Source organism: Urocampus carinirostris, chromosome 7, assembly GCF_059441175.1.
Source record: "Urocampus carinirostris isolate Australia breed hairy pipefish chromosome 7, RoL_Ucar_1.0, whole genome shotgun sequence".
Lineage (NCBI taxonomy): Eukaryota > Metazoa > Chordata > Actinopteri > Syngnathiformes > Syngnathidae > Urocampus > Urocampus carinirostris.
The window spans coordinates 31,690,768-31,709,852 of NC_142355.1; the positions used below are offsets into that span (position 1 = coordinate 31,690,768).

At 41.1% G+C, this 19,085-nt stretch overlaps 1 non-coding gene across 1 annotated transcript; it reads left to right on the top strand.

Annotated features, from left to right (window-relative positions):
• The first annotated feature begins 12,867 nt into the window (after nt 1–12,867).
• trnaa-ugc (transfer RNA alanine (anticodon UGC)) lies at nt 12,868–12,939 on the top strand. The gene has a single exon. It is a non-coding gene; the product is annotated as a tRNA-Ala (tRNA).
• The last annotated feature ends 6,146 nt before the right edge of the window (nt 12,940–19,085 follow it).

The following is a 19,085-nucleotide window of genomic DNA, read 5'->3' on the forward strand; positions in this document are numbered from 1 at the left end:
TTCCGCTTCTTGACAGTTGAGGGTTTAGTCTAAGTCAAGTCAGTCAGAGAAATCCAGAAACTGATCACTGGTGGTAAAGGGGGGTAGGGTTTGATCCTCAAAATAGGTGGCACGCCATTAATCATCAAGTCCAAAGATGACTGGAGCTCCCAAGTCTCCCAAGCAGACAACTGGTGCTGCTTAGATTCTAGGGGTTTTTCAAAATCCTTATCTTTGCACAGGTAAGGATTTTGAAAAACCCATGGAATAAGATCAGGTCTATAATATATTACTAATAAAAAAAACATTGCTAAGTTCAAGAAAGTTCCTCATCACAAATTTGTACAACATAAGTATGTATTTTTTCAAAGTATAAAAGTAACAATGTGTTACAGAAATGGAGCAAGTTGTCATTTTCTTTTACAAAATCAGTCAAAATAAAATCGGGATGCCGTAATCCAGGACATCATAACATGAAAACATCGTAAGGTAGGGACGTCGTAACCCAGGACATTGTGACGTGAAAACATCGGAAGGTATGGACGTGTGGTGTCTAGATGAATTCATTTGGCCCAGATGGTGTGAAGCATGTGTGGCGGTAACCAGGTGAGGACTACAAACATATTTGTGTCATACCTTAAGTCAAGCATGGTGTTGGGAATGTCATGATTTGGGGCTGCATAATTGCAATTTAAATCCGGGAGTTGCATTTCATTAAGGGAAACACAAAAGCAAGTAACTACTGTAAAAAACTGGAGCAGAAAATGATCCCTTCTTCCAGAAACTGGGTGGCAGTGCAATCTTCCAGCCTTGACAATGACCCCAAATACACTACTAAGATAACCAAGGCTTTTTTAAAAGGGCTAAGGGTAAATGGAATGGACTGTCCAAGTATGTCTCCAAATCTAATCCCAATAGAACATCTTTGGGGCATCCTCCAAGGTGGAGAAGGTCATAGAGGAGTGGAAGAGCATTCCAGTGGCAATTTGTGAGGCTCTGGTGAACTCCATTGGTCATGAGGATTATAATGGTTCTGCAAAACCTCACAAAATATTGAACATCAGGACCTTTTACTAAAGGATCTACTCACTTTTGTTACCAGGGGTTTAGCTACTAATGGCTATATTTTGAGTTTTTTGAGGGGAAAAATAGATTTACACTGCAATGTGGTTAGCACATTCGCCTAACATGTTAAAGGGCCCCAGTTCGAGTCTGGGTGGAAACATATGTGGGCCTGGAGAGGCCACCAGGCTGTACTTGCCCAAGACAGGTCACAGGAAATGGTGCCCCTGCGACCCTATTGTTTAAGGGAACCAACCAACCAACTAATCAACCAACCCTATAAGCTTAACACAAACGACTTTCATTGTGTTGCATACTGCATCATTCACTACCATTGACCAGAGTATCATTTTAAGTTCCAACTCGGTGGAACTGAATATGGTAATGCATCACAGTAGTCTCCAAAAGAAAATCAATTCCCGCAAATTACTGCAAGAAAACAGTGAAGCCAACCCGCTGCTCATTTTTATTAGATCGAGGTTGACCTACAAAGACAGGAATGCCCCGAAAAAAACGAGACCTCGTGTCCTTCTCAAAAGCTCTGAGGAGCCACTGGAGGTTGGAGTCCCGGATGAGTCGAGTCTGTGCAATCAGTGTCGGAGCTGAAATCAAAACGTAATCTTCCGTTTCCTGATGTTAACTGCCACCGGGGATCAAGGGAAGTTAACTCATATCATTTGAGGATTGAACCTAACATCAGACGAGCCTCTTTCTAAAGTCTGTGGACACAGTAAAAATAAATAGACAAATGAGCCCCCTCTCCTCTGGCCAATTAGCCTTAAAGAGCCCTGAAAAGAAATCAACGTCTGCTCTTATTTCTGCCTTTAATACATAAAACTTGGATCCGACCGTGGAATTTATAAGTGGGAAACGGGGGGAAAATTATCAGCTGCGGTCCAAATGGTTCTGGCACACGACTTCCCCCTGGAATCTTTACTGTTCTATTTCCCATAACATGGCCGGAGAAAGCAAATTGAAAAACGAATTATGAAGTAATCGTCGTCTGTCCGGACGACACCGGCCAGGCTTGGTTTAAAAATACAGAGTCTTCTTCTTTCATCTTTCCACGGCGCACGTGAGAGCTTTTCTTGGCCTTCTAGCTTTTCCCCTACGAGGTAACGCCGTGCCAAGCATTCACTGATTTATTGCTCAAAGTGCACGCTATGCCTTTGCTCTTTTGAGCTATAAACGGCAAAGTGTTATGTCCCGATCCTGTTCGCTATATTAACCTAAATTCTTTCCAATGGAGGTTGGACATACTGACTACAACCACATGGCAAAGGGACGGCAAAATCTGTCTGCGTACTCTCATGAAAGGCGGCTGGAAAACGAACAATGGGTTTGCCGACCGATACGATTTCTTGTCGACTTTCTCTTATAGACTATACCAAAGACCCTCAGGTTACGGTGTCACATTTCAATGAGGAATAAGATGTTTTCTTCAGCCCCTCATTGGTATTTCCAGAGATGAAAATGATCTTCTTCATCTGGGCGTTTCACGGGTAGATTTTCAAAATTAAACCTGAGAGATGAATAGAAGGTTTTATTACCGAATATTCCAATCATACATGATCAAGAGACAAATACTGAAGGATTTCACATGTGCAAAGCCTGGCCGTACTTTTTTGCAAATATTTCTGCCTAAAATGAATTGCTCCCATACAGCCGCGGTCCATTATCCCCAATCGATGCGGTTTCGCATTATTTTGAGTCGCAAGTCTGGTTTTCAAAACAAAAGCTGAGAAATGAGCAGTTAATTCAAAGGGTTTAATACAAATCTGTAGATGGCTTTCTCTTTTGGACTATTCAGTCTCCCTTCTTGACAACATTTTCTCATTACGGTGTAAATAACATGTTTACTGGGGCCTTTGTTAGGGCATTTTTCATATTATAATCGTCCTTAGTAGGTTTTCAAAAAAATCTGAGAAATAAGCAGTTCCTTTAAAGGTTTTATGACCAATTTCTTGTCAACACTCTATGGCAGACTATACAGGTTCGTTCATAAGTTGAATTTGTTCGTAAGTTGCTTCAGTGCTATATTTTGTATATTTAAGGTTTATATAAGTATGTTTAAGCCTTGTATACGTAACCTGTTATGTTTTGTACTAAAAAATAAACATTTCATGAAATAATACGCTCTATAAAGATAAATAAAGTTAGGTTTAACTTAATTTTGGAAGATGGGCTTTAAGAGTTAGGCGACTTCCTCCGCCGTCGTAGAAAGTGGCCGAAAAAAAAGCGATCCAACCATTTTCTCAACCGCATTAAGCTTTCTTATTCCACTTTCATTTCAAAAGAAATGGCTAGCCTCTTCTTTACACTTTACAACCATATTGAACGGATGCACAAGATATTAAACAATAAGCGCGCTGGATATACAGCATAGAATGTTTACACACGAACTAGGAAGAGGAAGCCAGATTTCTTCTTTGAGGTGGATGTTGGGTGACCTCTCACAGCTCCACACGCGAGTAGCGGCGGAAAGAATCAATACAGTTCTGTCCTGTTCTCGGAAAAGGTGCACACAATACAAGATCTAACCGGATATTTTTCGACATCCTGAAAAAAATGATCGCATCTACCATTTTTTGTAAGTCGAATGGTCGCAAATAGTGGAGCATCTGTATAGATATCTGGTCTAGTTAAAGCTCACGGATGAGGTTGAAGTGGATTTATGGAATTGCACCCAAGTTTCTATGGAAGTTATCCAAAACTAGGAGCACTTAAAGACTATTTCTCTAAATCCAACAAAGATGACAAGAAAGGGAAATCAAGTGAATTGACAACAGTATCCTTTTTCATTTCAAGATCCACTCCTCTGCGATCAAACGCCGTTATTCATTGGCCTCTGGAATGCGGATGGTACCGGATCTATTTTCCTACACTGTCCCACCTGCTTTAAACAAAACCACATGCTGCACATGATCTGAACGCTCTCCTTTTGTCTCTGATTAAAAGTGCAAGTAAGGTTTTGGAGTATTGCAGAAAAACCCAGCCACAGCTATCAGGTCTTTTGTAATCCAGAGCGGCAGGTCGCTAACTGTAAACCTGACATTGTTTGACAACTGCCAGAGTTTGATTGACCTGAAGCAAGCGACACAATGAAACGATGGTTTTGAACGTCCATTGACATCTGCAAGATTGCAGTGTTAAATCGGAGTGACGGTTCTGCGTCTGGTAGGGAAAAGAGGCCTTGGATATGATGTGCATGAACTAAATCTTACGTCATCGCTTTGTTAGATTACATAAGTGAGGAACCTGTTTTATTTATCGTCGCTTGTGTTAATCAATCTCGTCAGTCTACAAATGAGGAATGACTCGGTTACGTCCCCAAGGAATGGACAAATAGATACTTCTCAACGGCTCAGGCTGGGTTCATTACTTTTTTTTGATGATATCATGACTACGTTTACATGCAGGCAATAGTTAGAATGGGATCAGAATTTGAATACATCTTGTTCATGCTTCGAGACAAACGAATAACCTCTGTTGTAACATTGAAATATGATTCAGTCATATTTGTATAATGTATTCATTATTTCATTTGTTAAAAAACTTTCATAGAAAGTCTAACATTTCAACGGGACACAATTTTTAATAAAGTGTGTAAACAAGTACATTTCTGAGTGCCAGTGAGCAGGTGGGAGATCACTTCAAGCCTGTAAACAAAATACAATTGATCTTCTCAGGCAAAGGTTAAACAGCTTGAGCAAGATTTCCCCCAAAGGTGACAGGCTATTTTCATTTGGACAGCGCTTTATTGAACTGTTTAATGTTTAACTTTGTAATAGATTTACTCTTAGCGTATGTACTGCCCTTTTTTGTCTTACAATGGCGATAAGCTTTACATTAGTCAAGTTCTACAGCCATTGTCTGTAGCTAATCTTTGCGCAGAATATTCTGTAAATGACACCCATGAAAGAACTGCTCATCTCTCCAGCCTCTATTTGATAACCTAACCTGAAATTTACCGAACACGCAGAAGAAAAAAAAGAACATTTACAACACCTTCTGAACATGGTGTTTGCAAGTATTCCCATAGAAATGTTATGATGCAAAAATATGTTGTTTATGCATTTGAATAATAAAATCAGTCAGGACCAGAACGGAAACAGGGCCCAATTGCGTTACGTTTCTCACAAGTTTTGTTAAAGGAAAGAGGAAGGGCTGCGCCCACGTTCCGGTGTTCCTAGACACGGGAAGCAGGTCGCTCTGAACGCGGAAGCGGATCTTCCGTGGCGAGCGATGGCGGTGTCCGGAGCGGAAAACAGGTCAGTAGCTGGGACAGGAGAGCAAAAACGTGGTTGGGGTCGGAAGCGAGTCGTTGGCCAGGAAAGGAGAGTAGACGTGGTCAGGATCAAAAACGGGTCGAAGCCGGGGGACAGACAGGAGCAAAAAACAGGTGGGAGTGAGGGTCGAAAAAAGGCTTGCATAGTGTTGACTGAGGTTCGCAGACGGACTGACAAAAGGGGACAGATAGGAGTGGGTTTAAATATGGACAGGGAGCCAATCAGAGACCGAGGCAGTTGGCGCCAAAGGAGCAGGCACAGGTGTTTCGCATCCGCAATCATGACATAAAACATGATATTTTCATTCATGTCACTCACCAAATTCAACAAAGTATTATGCATGTTGCCCCTGGGCCTAAAAAGTAAACTCCATTGCTGTGAGACTTGCAAAAATCATAGCTCTACAATATATATGGATGGATATAACTGTGAACTCCATTATTCAATGATTCCTCGGTACGGTATACAGTATAGTCAAGTTGTGATCTGGGATTTCTGTATGCATTAGCTAGTGCCATACGGAAATTTCATATTTTTATATCCTTGCCGACCAATCCGTCAACTAACTTTACTATCTCTCCACTATCTAGCCGACTTGACTGCACATTGAATATACCTAACTGAAAACCTTACATGGAAATTGACTGGCAGACGTTTAGGTGTGGACCATATCATATTCCTACAAAATAATTATTTTATAATTAAAAATTATAATCATTACAATTATAATGACTTAAATAATAAATATTATTATTATTTGGTTGAAGCTCGGCACACTACTTTCTAAATGAATCAGTGTGAAGGTAAATGATGTCTTCATCCTTTTCATTTTATGTTGCAGTGACACCTGTTGGTGAGAAGACGTGTTGCGTTAGATCACAGATAGGCACAATGGTAACACCAAGTGCGTAAAAGTGTAAGTACAGTTTCTGTAGGCAAAGAGAGAACCAGCAATAGGTATAAAAATAGTAACTGTATTTTATTAAAAGCAATCAAGAATTATATAGACATGATCAGTTTTTACTGTGTTTTTTTAAATCAATGCAAATGAATACTTTGAGATACTTTCAAATAACGTGATTGGCTTTTCGTTTTTATTGTATTTGATTTTTAAAAAAAAACATAAATGAACAAAATAATGTAGTTTAGAAAAAATATGATAGTTTTAAACTATTATTATTAATTTTTGTGCAGAAAATGATCATCTTTTATTTTTTTATTAAAACATAAACATTAAAAAACATGATAATCCTTTCTTTAAAAAAATTCAGTTTACTCGTGGAATCAACCAAAAAATATGAACATGAATAAATAATTTAAAATACTATTTTTCTTTTTACTGTTCCTTTATTCGAATAAAAAAAACTAAATAACTGAATTAATGAATACATGAATAAATAAATAAATGAATAAATAAACAAATAAAGTACAGAGTACATACAAATTTAATCTTAAAACATGATCATCATTTCATTTTTATTTGATTAAAAAAATAAACAGAATTTGAAAAAAATATGAATTAAAGAAATAACATTTTTTTAAAAACATCTATCCAATTTTCAATTTTTTAATTTGATTCCAAACCTAAATAAAACGGAATAAAATGGAAAAAAATAATTCAAAATAAAGATAAACAATAAATACTTTCTTGTACCTTATTCAATTGAAAAAATAAATGAAAGAAAGATACAAACAAATAAAATCATGTAAAAACACTGAACCTCTTTTTTTATGTATCGTATTTTAAATACCCCCCCAAAAAAATAGAAAATTTGAAAAATAAAAATAAAAATAAAAAACATGATCATCATTTGTTTGTTTAATTTTATTTTGTTAAAAAAATATACAAACATAAATTGTCACGGTTGCCATGGCTCCCAATTGGCCCCGCCCGTGTGGTACCAGCTGCGACTTGTTGACAGATTGCCTTCCATTCTTTTTAAGCTCAGTGCTCTCACTCTTCTTTTGTCAGTCCGTCAACGAACCTCTGCCTCGCTAAACGTGGGTGTTGACTCTGTTTAGTTCCCTGCCTTTGTTTCCTGTCCGATATTGTTCCCGTCTATTTTTGTCCTGTTTAACATCGATCCCCAGTTTCGTTCCCGTCTAGTTTGTCCTGTTTTTTTTCCGATATCCTGTTTTGATATCAATCCTGTTTGTCCCGTCCTGTCCGGTATCGATCCCATCTGTCCGATATCTGCTCGGGCAATTTGTATCGATCTTGTCGGCCTCTGGCTTCCTGCCATTGCACGACAGACTGCTGCCTAACGTGCATGACTGCCCCATTTCCCGTAAAATAAGTCTTGTGTGAGAAACGTCACACATTTGGGTTTTTCTCCTGTTCCAGTTCATGACATAAATAAAAATATTTGGAAAGAATATCCTGTAATGTTGGGCAGCACGGCGGCGCAGTGGTTAGCACGTGGGCGGCACAGTTCTAAGGTCTTGGGAACCTCCTGTGTGGGTTCAATGCCAGCTACCGGACTTCCTGTGCGGAGTTTGTATGTTCTCCCTGTGCTTGCGTAGGTTTCCTCCAGGCACTCCGGTTTCCTCCTACATTCCAAAGACATGCATTTCAGGTGGATTGGCCGGTCCAAATTGTCCCTAGGTGTGAATGAGCGAGCAAGTTGTCTGTCCCTGTGTGCCCTGCGATTGGCTGGCAACCAGTCCAGGGTGTCCCCTGCCCACTGCCCGATTATTGCTGGGATGGGCTCCAGCACCCCAGCGACCCTACAGAGGATAAGCGGTGCAGCTAATGAGATGAGATGAGAGGAGATCCTGTAATGTTTATTTACGTTTTTGTTCAGTTATTGTCGATTTATAGTCATGTCCTCATTGGTTTGCTTGGTTTAGACTTCCTGTATAGTCACAGGTGTAAGTTCAGACCCGTGTTCCCAACAAGAACTGAAATAGACCAAAAAAAAAAACGCATGAGCGGGTCAACCGCCATCTCTAAACCCTCAAACCAAAATCAACGACCTCTTCTCATGTACATAGAGGCAATTGCTTTCTAATCAAGGGAAAACCCGCCTCGACATGAGATCGGAAGTGGACAAAGCAGTTGCGACTTTTGTGGACAAAGAGCAGCTGCACGAATGATGTGATGAAGGATTCGTGCACCAGTGCGTCTGCCCTCGCTATAGACGTGATGCTAAGTCATCGCTGTTCACGCTTTGCTTGCTTCTTGATTGCAAAGCAACTGAGATTTCAAGCATGATAGGACCTGACAGGTGGAACAACAACTTGTCGATTCGGGACCAAGAACAGGGAAATGGCTAACCTAGAACGAGAGCAGTCTAAGAAATGGCTTTTCTACATTCTCGTGTCCCATAATGCTCTTTCTACAGTACTTCCTCCCATTTCCAAAACAGAATGAATCTGATTCATGAAAACAACCTACCGTAAACATTTTCACCTCTTAAAGAAAGACCCGGGCACTGGGATCCTTGAGGGCGCTATGTCCTACATGATTTTTGAGGTTTCTCTGCTCCAACACCGATGATTCCAATCTCCAAGATCCTTAACAAGCTCCTTCCAGTTTGCTAACAAGCTGATAGTTTGTATCTGTCATGGCCAGCATGGTCGCCATGGCGACCGGTCTGCCCCGCCCCCTGGGCACCAGCTGAAGCAGTTCAGCTAATTGTGTGTGTGCTACTTAAGGTTGGGTTGTGGGTATTGCGGGTGTTGGCTCATTACACATTTTCCGTCCTGTCTGCTTTCGCCTGAGTCGGAGGAATCCTGTACTTGCCGATTCTGAGTGTAAGAATGTTTTGGACGACTTTTATTTTGTTAAATAAAAGTTATGATTGTCAATTGAGTTCTCCCTTCCTGCCTCCGTTCTGGTCCGGTCCACCCCGTGACAGTATCAGCTGAGTTGAAGACAACCATACTAAATCATGCTGGACAGGCAGCTCATGAGGGCCGGAGAGCCCATGTCAAGATATAACTTGAGATTGTAGTAGAAAGAAGAAAAGAACACACTCTGAGTCGTAAATTTAGGTTTTTGATAGCCCCCTTCCATTGGAGTTGCGTGCTTCCAGGATCAGCTGGAGGAACACCCTCTTTCCCTAGCAGAAGGCAAAATTACTGGAAAGCACAAGAATGATACTACACAGTTGATTGGTTTATATGAACACAGGAAACTTATTTGACAGGAATCACATATTTAAATGCAGTGTATAATGTTGGTCGCGAGATGGCGTGCGAGTATAATAAATGAGCAATAAGGATAGTGAAACTTTATAACAAAATTCGTCTCTGTAATTTCAGGGAGGCATGGTCTCGAGCAGACTTGGAATGTGGGAGGCGAGGCCATCTTGATTAACAGCCGAAGGAGTAGCCTGAGAGTGGCCTTTCAAGTTTTCGCTTTTTAATCAGAGACATATTTACTGGTGCTTGGGAACTTATTCTTTCGACCTTGGAGGTGCTTGTCTCTGAACACCAAGTAAAATTGAAAAAAAACACGTATTGAGTATACTATAAATATATAAACGTATAAAAATAGAGTAAAAAGGTATTAGAGTATATACAAATACAAGAGGATAAAAAGCACATTCAAGCCATAATTTCCCTTACAGCCCAGGTCTATTTTAAAGCAACAACGTGTAAGAATTCACCATGAGTTGTTGTTGTAGCTTAAGATTGAGATGAAGCATGTAAATCCGAAGAAGAAAAACTACGGAAGCCGAAAGGATATCACTCTGAAAAATCCTCAGGCCTACTTTCATATTTTCTTGCATTAGTGAGTAAAAAAATACAGGCAGTGAAAGGACATTAAAGCTTGTGTAAATCCCTGCTAAAAGTCTGAGTGAGCTGGATACACCCAGAGCGACTAGCTGGAGTTGGTCAGAGTTTCTGTGAGCCGTTTATTTTAGCGGCTAACAAGAGAAGCTACTAAATATAAAGCTGAATAACCAGCTATCATTAGTGGCGAGATCAGACCTAGGGTAAGGTTCTAACGGCTAGCGTAAAAGCTACTAAAAAAGGCCAAGATTGCAAGAGCACACCAGACTTTGTAGTGTCACGACCATGATTCCCAGAACTCATTAACGTTAGCTTTCATGATCAGCTGTGGAACGACAATGCATGCTAACGTCAGTGGCTGAAGAACGAAACGGTGTAAAAAAGTCGAAGATTACAAGCACCGGATGCCTGGTTTACGACACTGCAACGTTCGCTTGCATTACCAGCTGTGGAAGGTGAGTGACACTGAATGTCGTAGCAGAAGCAGCTAATAATAACAATATTGGCTAGTGGGGAGCTACAGCTTTCAGCATAATGGTTAACATGAGGGGCTCAAGAAGGAAATAATGGAAAAAAGGTAGAAAGAGACAAGCACCAGATGCCTGAATCACAGGACTCCGCTGTGGAAGGCAAGTGACACTGAAAAACATAACAGGACCAGCAAACAATAACATGAGCTATCAGCGAGCCAGGGCCCGTAGCCAAATGGCTAAAATGTGTGGCTAGGGAAGGAAGCAGTGGAAAAAAGTAAAATATGCCTGAATGATGGGACTTGGTGACCCTCACATTCAGGTCTGCACTGTCAAATGTAAGTGACTTTTATGTGTCAAAAGCACCACCGGGTGAAGTTAGCGAGGCAAAATGGTCATTCGGGCTTCCTTAGTCGTAAAATAGCGGCCAGAAATATCAGCTTCTTCAAAATATGTGATACAATAACAAATTTCTAAGCCTAAAAGTATTAAAAATCCCTGTTCATTTCCCAGATTTTCAAATCAATAGTATTCTATTAAGGAAGTATTACAACACTAGAGGCTGCTTTATGTCACACACTGGTGCTTTTACAGATAGAACAGTAGAGATCAAACTGATTTTTTAAATGTCCTCATTGCATTTTTTGGGTCCTGGTTGTTTGTTGCTAGGCAGAGTTTATAAAACTAACATGCACAATATTCAGGCTTAAATTCAAAATACTTTTCATTGTCTTCGTAGGTTTAAAAAAAAACAATACTCTGCACTTTTTCAGTCAAAGCTCAGGACCGACAATCCTCGTCCCAGGGTGGCTTGTTAATTCTGTGCCCATGAGACTCGAACTCACCGCTGCGCTTGAAAAAAAATCGGACCGTAAACGCCTCGCCACCTCTACCAGGCGGTAGCTCATTCTGCAGCCACTGCACGCTCCCGCAACATAGGCAATTACCCACACGCTGTGTGGGCTGTGATTAATGACCATGACTCCAGATTTGGTCACAAAACGTCCTCCCAAGACGAGATTTTGTCCATTGGAGAGATTTCGTTTTCCCCTCATGCGAAAAAGATCTTGGTACTACCTGGATCAATGACCACAACAGAGCAGAGACAATATAAAAGTCTTTTATCATAAATCCAATGTGTTGGGAACAGTTATAAGCCATTAATAGAGGGATTCCACCATGGATGCCAATGGGCGGTTTTACAAAAAATCCGTTGTGAATACTCTGATCCCCCGAGATATGACAATCAGTTCTGAGGTGTAGATGGCAAAGTGAAATGCCATATAGAGGAAGAAACAAATGGATGGTATTGCTCAGCTTGTGTGTTCCGAATCCCCAGTACCCCAGATAAAAGCATTCAAAAAAACAAATAATATAGAGTAAGCACTACTTATGTGTAGTAGCACAGTAGTCCCCCAGTTACGACATTAATTCATTTTGAGGTGAGTATCCCTAGGTGAAAGTGGGGGATAGAAACCATTGGTAATGCGGAACTAATATGTTTCCAACTCCCTGTACCCCAGATTTAAGAAAAAAACTAGAATCACAAAATCTTATTTAGTAAGTTATAATGATGTGTAGCATGCATAAGGTAACATTATACAAAATATAGAAAGAAAACCGAAATCAATTTTTGGTGGGATGTGAATTGAGCTGGTCGAGAGGAGTAGAGGGTGGATGCAAAGTGGGGAGGGGACAGCGACAGTGGATTGCAGATGGCACAAATTCTTAACTCTCTGTCATGATTTGCCAATTGCTGTCACCTACGCTCACTCGTTTAGCCCCAGCTGCCAATCGTTCCCTAATTAGTTCTCCCCCTATTTAAACACGTCATTCTCGTTCATTCCTGGTCAGTCTGTCTGCGAACCTCAGCGCATGCAAGGAAAGCACTTTTGACTCTGGCTCCCGTTTTAAACCCCCCCTGTTTCCTGTATCGATCAGATGCAAGCTCCGTTCTCCTGTCCCGGCTACCCGTATCCTGATTCTGTTTCCTGTATTAATTCCTGATACAAGCTCCGTTCTCCTGTCCAGGCTATCCATATCATGCCCAATTTTGTTTCCTGTATTGATCCCCGATCCATGACGTCCTGCTCACCCTGACTTCCCCGATCCCTTCCCCAAACCAAAAGCAGACCAGCATTTAAACACCTTAACTAATAGTCAGACAGGCATCTTAGAGATGTTAAACTTGCTTAGTATACAAAAGTTCAGTTTAAATAATAATACAAAACACAGCGACATCTTGTGGTAGAATAAAAAATGAATCTAGGTTTCCATTGTACTTGTATCTGTGGTCTGTGCGTCACTTTTACTTATGAACATGACCTGGGGATGTAGCTCAGTGGTAGAGCGCATGCTTTGCAAGTATGTGGTCTTAGGTTCAAGCCCCAGCATCTCCAATTACAAGCTTAATTAAGAATAATATTTAGCTGACAATATTTGAATCTATTTTCATTATGAGGCGGCAGTAGCTCAAATCCTCTCATTTCAGAACATAAAATAAAAATGTTGTAAAGAGGGGTGGCTGTATCCAGTCTACTGTATCCTAAAAATGACAACACACTGTGTAATACAAAACGTGTAATGGAAAAACCTCCCTAACAAATATTGAATATGAGTTATAAAGTAATATCCAGCTGTTTAGATTAATCCATCAAGTATCCAGCAATGACCAATCATCTGTTTTCATTAGGTGAGCCAGTTGATGGCATGTGGCAAAATGGCCGCCTCGAAAAGTGCATTATGCTGCTTAATTCACATTTTGTAAACACCTTGAAAACCAGAAAGCTGCGAGATATAATACGTTATTAAAAAAAATGCAGCTCAAGGTTTGTCATGTGACGTTTTCCGTCAAAACCAGAGGGCAGTACAGCGTCTCAACATCCGCAAACACAATAAAATAAATAAATACATAAAAAACGATTGCACAGAAACAAAAAAGCAGATACAACCCTCTGGAAAACACAGACTCACGTCCATTTTGTGCTCTCCTGTGTGCAGGCTAATAGCGGTGACATTCATGCTAGACAGCAGGAGCTAGTTTAAAGGGCAAAAGCGATGCGGTTGACAGAAACCGGCAGGGACGGAAGCCAAAAACAGGTAAGCTGACGGCCGCAGGGGAGAATAAGAAAGACAAATATGCCTAAAATGTCTTTTTTTGTTAGCTTATAAACTGTGTAGATGAATACATTTTGTTGTTTTTGTAAAAAGACGTGATACCAAAGCCAGAACGTTTTGAATTTCAAACTGAGAAAATTAAAAGGATCAAAAAGAGGTACGAAAGTTAGCATGCTAGCACAAACACATCCTGGTTCATGGAAACATGTTTGCTAATCCTCAATTCTTGTTTCAAATGTAATCTGTCACGCACTAAAAAATAAATACAGTTGAAAGTACGAATCAACAAAGAACTAAGTAAATACCTGGATGTCTTTTCCTAGCTTGAACAAAACAAGTATTCGTTTGATACTTGTGTTGGAGAAAATATGTCAGAATCAAGCAGATGTTAACACGTTTTTTGTACACAGCTACCGGTACTTAAATAAATAGGGGCGACCGTACTTTACCGAGTAATATATAGTGGAGTGTGGGGGGTTGAAGATATTTGTTGGTGTGCGATTTCCTTTTAACAAAAAATATACTGTGGACCCCCAGGGTATGGCATTAATCCTTTGTCATATACCGGTGGTTAAAAACCTATGTTAAATCCAAACCCTAGCTAAAAACATTAAAATAACAAATTGGTATAGAGTAACTACTATTTATAAATAACATACATGTATATAATTAAACAGTATCTTTAATTTATCTTTGTTACGTGACTTGAGCGGGTACAGAGGAGCGATGGGGTGGATGCAGAAGGGGAGGAAATGACGAATCAAAATATGAACTGATTTTTAATAATTGTCTCCATTGTCAATTGGTTACTGTTATTTTATTGATAATTATTAAACTTAACCCTTTCTATCGAAACAAAATGTTGCAAAATCCCTATTTAAATGGTTGATGATTTATTACTTATTTATTTATTATTGCTTAGGGTGCACCGCCATTCGTGTGTTTTTTTCATATTTCTGTCATGATTACTTATGTGACTCAGCTGTGCCCGCTCATTTGGCGCCACCCGTTGCGGGTTCTGATTGGCTCCCTGTCACTATTTGAACTCAGTCCTGTCAATCCCCTGTGGTCAGTCCATCTGTGAATCTCCGTGAGTACTAGGCAAGCATTTTTCGACCCTGACTCCAACCTGTCCCGTTTTTGCTCCCGTTTGTCTCCGGCTACGACCTGTTTTGATCCTGACTACGTCTACTCTCCCGTTCTGGGTTACGACTCGTTTCCGACCCCGACCATGTCTTGCTCTCCCAGTCCCGGCTACTGAACAGTTTTCCGCCCCTGACACCGCCATTGCTCGCTACAGAAGATCCACTTCCGTGTTCGAATCACAATTCAAGTACGAGAGCGACTTGCTTCCCCCGGTCAGCAATCACCGGATCGCGGGCGCAGCCTCTCTCTTTAAATAAAACTTGTGGTAAACGTCACCCAAGTGGGTCCTGTTTCCGTTCTGGTCCTGACAATTTCTTGATAATCACAAGATTTGTTTCCATAGTTAACATGTATTAGCTTCTCCATAGCTGATCAAATTAAAGTATGCTGCATGAGATTATGAACTGAATGAAGGGAGGGAAAGGCATTATGGGATGGAGTTCAGCTAATAGTATATCGACATGTTAATGATGCTGTGATGGAATCCTATAGCAGACAGGGATCGTATCGATGTGTGAGTTGCGGGACTCGCACAGTCATACGCGCAAACACCACTCGTTTTTGGACGCCCGAAATCCTTTGCGGAGTGCTTGTCGTTATTGATTTCGTGTTAGCCAGCCAGCGTTTCAGGGCTCTAATAATAAATAGTATCAATAACCAATAATTATACTTCTGTGTTTTGCCCCACTTGTTTTGGACCACTGCAAATGATCTTGTAATTAACATTTGTTCTTAAGAGCGGAATTCTGTAGCAAAGCAGAGACTATGCTCGCATACCATGTTCCAGGGCCACAGGGTCAAATTTTAGGCCAGCGAGCCAAATTTGGCCCGCGAGATTATTTTAGGTGGCTTTTAAGACAGTGCTTTGCAAAGCACAAGAGAAAAGCAATGGGTCGCAGTTTTTAAATATGTCCACTGGATGTCCCAAAAGCAGGCACCACTTGCAAAGCACCCAATGTAGCTGTATTTGTTGACTACCATTAATCAACCAGAGAACATAGAGGAAACCCAAAGGGTTTTTGTCCCAAAAAGAAAAAAAAGACATGGATGCTTTGTTTAAGGCAGGGGTGCCAAACTCATTTTAGCTGTGGGGCCATATCATAGAAAAAGCACAGAAAAAGCACACTCACAGGGGCCAGACTAGTGAATTAAAGCCAAAGAAAGAAAGAAAGAAAGAAGCCAGAGGGATACAAGGGGAGTGACAGAGATAGACAGAAGGGGGAGAACAAAAGGGAGGAAGAGAGAAGTAAAGAGAGAAAGAGAGAGACAAAGAGAGAAGAGAAAGAGTGAGAAATAAAAAGAGAATGAAAGAGAGACAGAAAGAGAGAAAGAAAGGGCAATGGAGAAAAATATATAGAGAGAGAAAATGGGAGAGAGAGAAATGGAGAAAAACAAGAGAGAAGGGGAGAAAATGAGAGAGATAGAGAGAGAGAACACAGAGAGAGAAAATGACAAGAAGAGAGAGAGAAAGGAGATGGATAATAAATTGAAACAGAGAGAGGGAGAAAGAGAGACAAAAAAAGAGAGAGAAATAGGGAGAGAGAGAATAATAAACGGGACAAACAATGAGAGCGAAAGAGACCAAGAAAAAAAGAGACAGAGCAAAAAAGAAAAATAGAGATGAGAACAGTGTGAGATAAAGACAGACTTGATAGAAAGAAAGAGAGATGAACAGAGAAGTGAGAGAGAGAAGAGAAAGGGAGGGTAAAAAGGAGAGAGAGAAAAGTAAAAGGGAGAGAGAAAAAGAGGAAAGCGAAAGAAACACAGAGTGAAAAAGAGAAAAAGAGAGAGAAAGAAACGCATCTAGGGTTGCTTTGGGAGTGGTGCCTGTTTCTGGTAACATCTGGTGGACATTTTTAAAATTGCAGCTCATATTTCTCTTGCGCTTCTCCCGGCGTTGTCTCGCAGCCGGATTCAAACCCCTTAGCAAGCTGCATGTTTGACACCCCTGGTTTAGAGAAATGGTTGATTGGTTAGTAGTTTCCCTCAACAACTAGGGTCGTAGGGGCACAATTTCCTGTGGTGTGTCTTGGTCAAGTACAGCCTGGTGGCGCGCATCCCTATCCGTCTCAAACCGGGAGCTTTTGCGTCTCAGGCAAATGTGCCAACCACTGCAATATAACAAAATAAAATAAAATAGCCCGTGTGTGTTTGCAGAAGTTTAAAGAAGCTCTATCTCCTTTCAATAAGTTATGAAATCCAACGGGGAAGTATTTAGATAAGCATTTTCTTGAAATTTGAATTTTAAGTGAGAACACCGGGTGCTCATGAACTATAGCAGTTAAAAGGAGCGAGAACAAAAAATTCTGTGTCAGATCATCTGCTTTGAACGATGGAGATTGCTGCACCTCACTCATTAATCAGCTTGGATATTCGTAAGACTGCCTTCTTAACCAGACGCTCGTTTTGGTGCTGTGTTCTTCTGTTTCTGATTTTGTCTTTACCTCTTCGGAGCGCTTTGGGTTAATTTCCTTGCCCATTTAAAAAACTTTCAACTTCCTGCTTGTGTCTGCACGTGTATCCTGCCTCGCAACACAACCATAATAATAAAGCTACAGAACTGAAATTGGTCATCCAAATTTCCCTTTAAGAATAAATAAATTGCCAGAAAGGTGTTATTTCAACTGTACCTCATTTTCTATTTTCAGCACCTGAGTGTTTTTGGCCACATGTTGAGCTTCTTGATTGCCGCCATGATGTTCTTATGACTGATGGCAAAGAGGACTAAGCTAGGTGGTCAGTGTTTTTTTCCGACAATCGCTCGGTCGCCTGAAGGGGAAAAGAGAATTACTCGAATCTGAAGTGTTTAAGGTTGGCCTGATTCTCGGCGTGCTCAACATGTCGAGTGCCCGCCTCTACGTTCAATTAGAGGCGAGCAGTCAAGTGCCTCACCTTCAACTTTGGCGCTTATTTTTACATACTGCTATGTTTCACCTTGTACAATCAGACGTTCAGTGCTGTTTTGTTTAAGGATGGGTGGCTATTGATGCTTATTTCCTGAATCGACTTGATTTTCTATGTACCATAGTTCAATTTTTTTTTTATTCTTTCAATTGAAATGGCTTTACGTTGATCTAATACTGAATAATGTAAAGATAAAAAACACAATATTTCTTTAATTTTATTCATAAAAATTGTGCTGGATTCCCCCCAAAATATGCTGTGTCATGATTTGCCAATTGCCCCCACCTGCGCTCACTCGTTCAGCCCCAGCTGCCACTCGCTCCCTTATTAGTCCTTCTCCTATTTAAACACGTCATTCTCGTTCACTTCTGGTCAGACCTGCAAACCTCAGCACGTGCAAGGCAAGCACTTTTGACTCTGGCTCCCGTTTTGATCCCGACCTGTTCCCAGTTTCGACCCCCGATCCAAGCTCCGTTCTCCTGCCCTGGCTACCCGTATCCTGAGTCTGTTTCCTGTATTGATTCCCGATCCATGCTCTTTTCTCCTGTCTTGGCTACCTGTATCCTGATTCTGTTTCCTGTATCGATTCCCGATCCAAGCTCTGTTCTCCTGTCCTGGCTACCCGTATCCTGCCCAATTGCGTTTCCTGTATGGATCCCTGATCCAAGCTCCGTTCTCCTGTCCCGGCTACCTGTATCCCGATTCTGTTTCCTGTATCGATCCCCGATCCAAGCTCCGTTCTCCTGTCCCGGCTACCCGTATCCCGATTCTCTTTCCTGTATCGTTCGCCGATCCAAGCTCTGTTCTCCTGTCCAGGCTACCCGTATCCCGATTCTGTTTCCTGTATCGATCCCCGATCCAAGCTCCATTCTCCTGTCCGGGCTACCCGTGTCCCGATTCTGTTTCCTGTATTGATCCAAGCTCCGTTTTTCTGTCCCAGCCACCCGTATCCTGCCTGGTCCCTGTTTCCTGTATCAATCCACAAACACGCTTCGTCCTACCGTCCCGGCTACCCGACTTGTCCCGATCCACAATCACGCTTCGTTCTCCCGTTGCGGGTACCCGACTTGTTCCGATCCACGATCACGCTTCGTTCTCCGGCCCCGCCTGTCCGCCTCGCCATCTGTCATCGGCCGCAGGGGCTTCCTGTTCCACCTGTCTAGCAAGCACCAGATCTCTGTCTTTTCCCCTGTCCCTGACTTCCGTAATCCCTTAATAAAGCATTGTGTGAAACGTTACGCATTTGGATCCGCCATTTGCTCCAGTCGTGATAAGTCAGTAACGAGTCAGATTATGTACAGTATGTTTTTTTTTTTTTATTTTAATCAAACAGATCATCTATTTTGATATTTTATTCTTAAAACGTATTTTGAAATTT